General features: G+C 41.5%; 1 long non-coding RNA gene across 1 annotated transcript; it reads right to left on the minus strand.

Moving 5' to 3' along the window:
* Positions 1-1,075: 1,075 nt before the first annotated feature.
* LOC145820624 (uncharacterized) lies at positions 1,076-4,442 on the minus strand. The gene is made up of 2 exons (XR_014362526.1): positions 3,882-4,442; positions 1,076-3,845 (listed from the first exon to the last, which is right to left on the minus strand). It is a non-coding gene; the product is annotated as an uncharacterized LOC145820624 (long non-coding RNA).
* Positions 4,443-7,654: the final 3,212 nt, after the last annotated feature.

Genomic DNA, 7,654 nt, shown 5'->3' on the forward strand with positions numbered 1-7,654 from the left:
AGTGCCACGTGGCACTGCGGGATTGGAAGGAAAGAAAGAAAAAAAAGAAAGAAAGAAAACTGGCCAATGGGGGCACGCCACGTCACCGGGGGTCGACCCCCACTGGGGGTGTGTAGCAGCGTTGTTAAAATAAGACTTATTGTTAAAAAATATCTTGAACTTTTTCTACTATACAAAGTCAAATAGAAATGTTTAAAAAAATAATAATAAATTCCCAAAATAAATCTATATTGATCTCTTTTATCAAAATTCCCCCCCTCAAAAAAAAATATCAATACACATTTTGATATTTAATTAAAATATGAATCTGTCTCTCGTAATTTTACATTTTATTTATGAGATTTCTAATTTCATAACAAATCGATTATTTTATTAATAAATTATCAAATCAATTAACAATTTTTAATGATATTATAAATATGTTTTAATTAATAATTTAAGTAATTTTATTATGATATAAAAGAGTAATTATGAATTTCTTTATTTTCTTTAATTATATTAAATAAAAAATTCTAAGGACTATTTTGAGAAGATGGTTATAATTAACTTTTTTGAGAGAAAAAAATGGATTATAATCTGGGAAGTGAATTATAATCTACTTTTTAAAAGACCCCTAAGTAAATCTCGAGAGATACATTTGTAATTTATTCTAAAAAAAGAAAAGAAAAAAACGTACTATATTTCTGTATAAAAGCCTTATTTCCTCATTCGCTAAATATATATATACATAACTGTTTACCTGAATCTAATCCAGAAAAAAACCCTAATTTTCAATTCAATCAATGATTATTACAGAATATAGTAGTAATTTCTCTAGGCTGTTGCTACTACTTCCTTATGCAGCTCCTCAACTATCTATCTATCTATCTATCACCTCATCATTCCCCTCCGTTTTCCTGTTAATGTACACCTCCTACACCACTAAAACCTACCACTACCACTACACACCTCCACTACTCCTCACCCACTCCACCTACCACCTCCACTTTACCTACTACCACCACCCACTCTACACCTACTACTCCCAAAACCTCTCTATATATAGGACTTGTAATATACAGATACAAATAACAACACAACAATCTTGTAATCCATCAATTAATCAATAATACAAACATAAATTATCAATTTTCTTACATGGTATCAGAGCAAGGTTGAGAAGCTAGTAATTCTGCTTCACCGGCGGGCGGCAGCCTCGCCTTGGCCGCCCGCCGGACCTCTACCCATACCTTCACTCTGCTGCTCTCTCTCAACATTTTCTCTCCCGTCTCCTCGTCTGTCGCCTCCTCCGGACCGATCGTCGGCGTCTCTCTCTGTCTCTATGTCTCTCTGCTTTCCTCCTCTCTCTGCTCTCCATCGCACCGATTGTCGTCCGTCCACCCCCTACCGGTCTCTCTCACTCCCGGCATGGATCAGCGGCGGTTCCGGCGATGATCTCTCGCTCATACAGCGGTAACCCGTGCATCCAGATCTCGTAGCCCCTTACCTTACCACCAATCACTCTCTACATTTTCCTCGTGTGTGTGTGATGATGATTATACCCACCACCGGCTTGAGATCTCTGTTTACTCTGCCGTCTTCCTAACCTCCATCCAGATCTAGTATGATCGGATTATGTATGAGCGAGTTTGCTACCTCGACAGCCCTCTCGAGGTCTCCGTCTATCAGGCCACTGTGGCTCGATACTATTTCCCACAGGGAGTGGATGGCCTCCGCAGCTGCCGGTGTCGTCGCCTCACCGGAGATCATTGGCCTCGACCGCCTCTCTGCCGAGGCTGAGCCGCCCAGGCTGTTTTCATGTTTTGTAGAGAAGCAAATGATGAAGGTATAGCTCCACTAAGTCCAGAACTATCAATGTAGAGTTGCTCTAATTTTGCTAAATTCCCAAGATCTGATGGTAGGGGGCCAGAAAAGTTATTTGAACTAACGGACAGTGATATTAAATTAGTAAGTTTTCCAAGTTCCACTGGAAGCTCTCCCGATAATGCATTAATACCCAAGCTCAGGTACTGATGCTCACCAGAACCAAAGCACTGATGCTCTCTCTCTCTCTCATCTTTCCATTTTTTTTTATTTTTTTTTCTCTTTTCTTTTTTTTCTATCACCCCCACTCGGTTCCCCACTACCCCATACCCACCATATTTTTTTTTTTCATATTTCCACCTTTTCCCTTTTTGTTTTTATTTTTTTTATTCATCACCCCCACTTGGGCATGTCTCATCCGGGTGCTTCTTTTACTTATCCTTATTTTTTTTTTTTTATTCCCTTTGTTCCCACCATTTCTCTTCAAACCCACTATTTTTTTTTTTTATATATTCTTATTCTTCTTATTATTTCAACCACAAAAAAAAAAAACAAAAACAAAAAAAAAAAACAAAAAACAGAGGCAGAATTGCACACCAAACCTTCCCTTATTTTATTTGTCGGGACTCATCCCGTTCACCATTTTACAAACAAAAAAAAAAAAAAAAAAAAACAAAAAAAAAAAACAAAAAAAAAAAAAAACAAACACCAACAACACACCCACATCCCCAGTGGGATTTTTCTTCTCTACTCTGCTGCAGGTCTCTTCTTTTTGCCTCCGTCCTGGGCGACCCTTGACGGTACTGCCTCCGTGCTTCCTCGACCACCAAGCCAGTTGCCTCCTCCCTGCTCCTCCACTCCCGCATCTGGTGGCCCTCCAAATCGGAACATCACGGTGGTCTTCCGCTTCAGCTCCTTGTTTTCTGCCCTTAGCACGCTTATCTCTGCTCGCGCATCCTTATACATGCGTTGGAGCAGAGCCAGCTGGGCATTTACATGCTGCACCTCATTTGTCCTGCTCTGCAGCCGGTTCGACAAATTTGTGACCGCCGTCATGCTTTCCACACATGCCTTCAAAGTATACTGATTGGCCTCCACATCCGACTGTACTGCCATTCTTTGCCCCACCGACCGCATCGGAAAGTTCAACGGAGCAAACCCAGCAGTGTTTGGTTGAGGTTCACGGGACACCGCACCAGTTCTCTCTCCTGTGGACTCGTTGAGATCGGGAAAGAGAGTGAGCAGACTCCGGGAAGACGAGGCCATTTTCTGGGCAACAGAGTATTACAGACTATCTCTCGCAACAGAGTGTTACAGACTCTCTCTCTCAGCACAACGAAGAGTTTTTCAGAGAAATTCGCAGGTTTTTTTTGTCTCAGCCTCTGCCTCAGCCTCAGGTTCAGTCTTGGTTATATAGCCGAGGCCGCCACGCGCATCGCGCGCCTCTGACGCCAGACAAACGGGCACGCCAACCAAGGCACTCACGTGCCTCGCCATCATATCTGGCACGCCTTTTGATGCATCGGGCACGCCTTTTGATGGCACGCCTTTTGACAGATTTGGCACACCTTTTGCGGGCACGACTTTTGAGGGCTCGATATCTACATCCATGTATATCTTTTGGGCCGCCTATCTACACACTCATCCAGTGTCTTCTACACCGGTCAGCTTTATCAATCCCTTTGTTTCAACCTCAAATAGGTTTCTATCTTCACACCTATTTGAGTTTGAGGGGGGGTTATATATATATCATGGTGAGCACGGTTACACACCCTGCGAACCACCCAAGCCACCCCATGGCGCACTCCCTAAGTCGCCCCCTTGGTGCACCACCACAAGCTTCTACAACGGTCTGACACGACCACACAGTGTCTGCTACAACGGTCCGACATGACCCCGTAAACTGTCCCGACATTGATTCCGGTCAGCTTTTACATCGGTCCGACATGACCCCATAAACTGTCCCGACATTGATTCCGGTCAGCTGCTACATCGGTCCGACATGACCCCGTAAACTGTCTTCTACAACGGTCCGACATGACCTCGTAAACTGTCCTGCTACAACGGTCCGACATGACCCCGTAAACTGTCCTGCTACATCGGTCCGACATGACCCCGTAAACTGTCTTCTACAACGGTCCGACATGACCCCATAAACTGTCTTCTCCAACGGTCCGACATGACCCCGTAAACTGTCCTGCTACAACGGTCCGACATGACCCCATAAACTGTCTTCTACATCGGTCTGACACGACCACACAGTGTCTGCTACAACGGTCCGACATGACCCCATAAACTGTCTGCTACATCGGTCTGACACGACCATACCGTGTCTCCTATCCTGTTTTATTTATCAGTTTATTTTTCTGTTTTGTTACTCTCTTCAAACTCAAGTTGGTTAGTTCCTATCCTCCTTGAGTTTGAGGGGGGCTGTTAATGTACACCTCCTACACCACTAAAACCTACCACTACCACTACACACCTCCACTACTCCTCACCCACTCCACCTACCACCTCCACTTTACCTACTACCACCACCCACTCTACACCTACTACTCCCAAAACCTCTCTATATATAGGACTTGTAATATACAGATACAAATAACAACACAACAATCTTGTAATCCATCAATTAATCAATAATACAAACATAAATTATCAATTTTCTTACATTTCCCTTCTAATTTCTCCATGCTTTCATTTTTTTCAAACAGGTAATGTGCATAATTTCATGGGAGAGTTAGTTAATCAAAGTGGGTTTGTCTATCAATTGGTGAAGTTGATGATGGGTCTGTTATGTCTGTATGTGTATATATATATATATATATAGAGAGAGAGAGAGAGAGAGAGAGAGAGAAAGAGAGAGAGAAGAGAATAGGTGTTGCTCTGTTTTCTGTTGCGTGATGAGGGGTGAAGGAACAGAACAGAGAGAAGAGTGGACAGGAAGAGGCGGGTAGTGGACCGTTTGGTTGTGGGACTAAGGGTAATTTGAAAGTTAAAATTTGCTGACATAATCAATTTTAGTTACTATTACTAACAGTTGGATGCCGAGGATGGTTTGTCGTGCTGCTAAATCCTATAAAAATAACGCTTACGTTTTCACTTTTTTGTTTATATTTATAAAAATTTTAAAAATTCAAATAAAAATTTGTTTGATAAAATTTTTAATTTATAAATCAGTGGTTTCAATTTATAAATTTGACTAAAAAATAAAAACACAAAAAATATATTTCCATTTTGAGTTTTTAGTTTTTTTTTTATCACACAACATTAGCCACCACCCACCACCATTTTCCACCACCGTCTTCCGCCACCACCACCCACCACCTACTCTCCACCACCACCTGCCACCACCACTCACCACCCACCTGCGACCACCAACCACCACCCGCTACCACCAGCCACCAGCCACCTGCAACCCACTCGCCACCACCACCACCGCCACCCACCTGTCATCCACCGGCAACCACCCACCACCTGCCACTACCATTCACCGCCCGCCACCACCACCCGCCACTTACTTGCCACACCACTCACCAGCCACCTGCCACCATCAGCCACCCACCCGCCACCACCCACCACCACCACCATCACCATCAGCCACCACCCACCCGCCACCACCACCCACCAACCACCACCACCACCACCACCCACTCGCTACCACTTACCACCCGCCACCGTTACCCACCCACCCACCCACCCACCCACCACCACTACCACCCGCCACCCACCACCCACCACCACCACCACCACCCGCCATCCACTACCCACTTGCTACAGCCACCCACCACCCGCCGCCACCACCACCACCACCCACTCGCTACCACCCATCACCCGCCACTGTCACCCACTCACCCACCCGCCACCCACCCGCCACCACCCACTTGCTACTACCCACCACCCGCCACCGTCACCCACCCACCCACCCACCCACCACCACCACCACCACCCGCCACCTACCCGCCACCCACCACCACTCGCCATCGGCCATTCACCACCCACCACCCGCCATCCGCCACCCACCTGCCACCACCACCCATCACCCGTCACCACCACCTCCCACTCACTACCACCCACCACCCACCACCCGCTACCACCAGCTACCCACCACCCACCGTCACCACTTTCCACAACCGTCTTCCGCCGCCACTTGCCACCACTTGCCATTTCTCACTCTTTTTTATATTTTTAAATTTTTTTAAACATTTTGTTAATTACCAAATGCGTTTGTAGTTTATGTTTTTCTAAAAATAAACAAAAACCAGTTTATAAAATTTTTGTAAATATAAACTGAAAACGTAAACTTTACCAAACACACCCTAAGCTATTTTTTTTTGTTTTATTATTATTTTTTTTCATAAAATTAAGTTTTGAACGTTTTCAGAAAATACATTTAAAAACTCAACCAAATAAATCTGATTTTCCAAAAAATTTAAAAAACAAAAACACAATCAAACAAGTTTAGAATCTTATTTCTTCATCCTTCATAAATCTAAGATTCAAACACAATTTAAGTCAATTATCATACACAATCCGTAAAGCATGAATTCCTTTCATGGTGGAATGGGACACATACAGAGAACAAGAGCTGGATTCTACACTGAATGCACATTCAAAATTAACAGCATGGCTTGCTTAGTAAGACATGCAAAGCCTCATATAAAGATGTTGCAAACCCAACAAATCCACGAGTTTGGGTGCATGGTTAGTTACACCTCAATCACATAAACATGAAATGGCTCAAGCACACATTTGATACAAATGCTCATTAATGTGTAATCAACTAAAATCTTCAACAACTAAATTCAAATTTGATATAATGTATGTCACACCAAAAATAAATTTGATCTACATATTTTATTTTCACAGTATTTTTAAGTCAAAGTTCAAAGAGAGAAAGATAAAGAGTGTGCGCGGTGCTGTTCGGGCAGTTTAAAAGCAAAATTGCAAATCGAATGGTGGGTTAGCAGATTAACAAATTGTGGTTTGGGAAGTTTTTGGCAGATTGAAGAATATTTTAACTAATTATCATATATTTACATAATATACAACACTAATTTGTATAATAATTTTTAGATATATAACACAGTAATTTTACATAATATGTTTCATATATATAATTATTAATTTATAATAAATTTCATATCTTAAATCTCTCATACACTAATTTTTACATTGATATTTTATTGAAAATTAAAAAATATATATGTATTAACTATAGCGGAACAGAGTGGTTCGGTTGGTAGATTATAAATTTTAAAGTTTAAACCGCAGTTAACGGTTAGAGCAATGCAAATTGATGCTAATTAGTACGGTTTTAAAGGATTAGACATTATTTTGCACAATTATAAGAGCAAACTTTTCACATGAAACCCTTTTTTGTAAAGAATTTTCAATACATAATGGTGTGGCTTCTTGTGATCCACCCATTTCCAATGAAAACAAATACAATTGTCCTCAAAATTTCACAAATAACACTGCCACATCATTTTTGTCAAGAATTTTGTATAAAAATTATAAAAGAATATCATTTTTGAACTAGTAATTATAATAAGCCTACTTGCAAATGTAAAATCAGCAGCAACCATGAGATTCAAACCCAACAACAAAAGCTCAAAATAAAAAACTGAAGTCAGATAATATGTTCAAAACACATTTTCTCTAAGCTCCATATCAAAAGTTCTTGACTTTCTTTTTTGAAAAAACAAACACACCATAAGTTTCTGACTTTCTTTAAAAAAAGAAAATGGAAAAAACAGAAAGTATATTACTCTGTCTATAACCACTATCCATACCCAATCAAGCCTTACCTTTGTATGGCTAAATTACCTATGTTTTTTACCTGCACATG

The sequence above is a fragment of the Camellia sinensis genome, chromosome 2, assembly GCF_055761805.1.
Source record: "Camellia sinensis isolate YWXY chromosome 2, ASM5576180v1, whole genome shotgun sequence".
In the NCBI taxonomy this organism is placed as follows: Eukaryota; Viridiplantae; Streptophyta; class Magnoliopsida; order Ericales; family Theaceae; genus Camellia; species Camellia sinensis.